A 1,548-nucleotide genomic window follows, 5' to 3' on the forward strand; every position below is an offset into this window, starting at 1 on the left:
TATTCGTCAATATTTTCGGATATTAAAAATTTTCTAATATAATTTTCTTGTTCGGCTTTTTTAAAAGGAATTAAGCTGTAGATTTGAGCAGAAAAACGATAGACAACAGATCATCATATAACAACACTGAAACATGGTAAAATTCTTAAGTATGAATACTCAAAACATGCTCACTATGATCCGGTGAAATTTCATCAAATCCACAATCAAATTTCCATTGATTCATTTTTGGAACTAAGACCTAATTTCAAGCATTTCTGAACATCATGCCCTGGTCAGAAATAATCTTTCAACAATGTACGAAACCCATCGAGTTGGAAAAATTTTCTTAAATTTCATTGACTGTTCAAATGTGAATGTTTTTCCTTTTCCTGCGAATTCATCAGATAAAATGAACAGTGGAATTAAATGCAATTTCTTATGACTTTTTCAAAGTCTAAATTAAAAGTTTCAATTAGTTCTTCACAACAATTGTAACTAGATAGAATATATTGATAGTTTTTCGAACTATTGATTTTGTTCATTTATAAGATATTACAATAAATTCTGGATAATAAGTTTCAAATTTTTATTTGTATATATATACAAATCATCTACTGAACATAAAAAATCCATATTCATCCAAAAACCAACACAAATTTGGTGAATTAATTGATTCTCAAATTTGCGTTCAACATAAAATTTAGTTTCATTTTTAATCATTTCATGTACGACTAATTTATTTCCATTTAAGACATTAATAATCTGATCAGATGTCAAATAGTTAAGAAGATTAGAATTAATTTCGTCTAATTTTACCAATTTTAAACTTTCATTTTGAAAAGTGAAATTTGAATTTAAAACTTTATGTTTCAACTTTTCTGTCATATTTTCCCATGAATGTGAAATGCTTTCTTGTACATAACGCAAGTTGGATCAGTCAAGTCTAATGCTTTCTTATTACGCAATGAATGTGATCGGATGTCAAATATCATAAATAGATGAAATTATCTCTAAATTCAAGATATGCTTTATGAATTACTGGAGCTTTAAAGACAGACATTTTGAGACAATTCATTAAACTTATAAGTCGGTGTATAAAGAAAGTAAGAAACAAGAATAACACCAATAATCCCAAGAACACCCAAAATCACCCCAACTATTGATATTATTTTGTTAGTAATTTTCGCATCCTTAATTTTAAGAACCTTTTCGTCACGATTTTCAATTTCTGGCAATGTCTTTTCCAATTTTGGAAAGACTTTTTTCTCGTAAAATTCAAAGAGTTTAATAAATTTTGTTCGTATTTCGGCTAGTTTCTCGGGTATGTTATGGTAAAAGGCAAGTAAATGAACAACACGTACAATCAGCTCAGAATGAATATCTTTCTCAGGATAACATTCGAAAACGGAACCGACGATCTCTTCATCATCATAATTTTCCTCACATATTGTTGATATTTCCTCAAATTCCATCATAGTCTTCCTGTCATCTTTTGTGTATGGATTTGCCTTATTTTCGTAGACCAGAATCATAACGAAATGACATAATTCGTATTAATACAGCCAA

Source organism: Chironomus tepperi, unplaced genomic scaffold, assembly GCF_022539635.2.
Source record: "Chironomus tepperi strain 1889 unplaced genomic scaffold, CSIRO-AGI_Ctep_v1 contig_382, whole genome shotgun sequence".
Classification (NCBI taxonomy): domain Eukaryota; kingdom Metazoa; phylum Arthropoda; class Insecta; order Diptera; family Chironomidae; genus Chironomus; species Chironomus tepperi.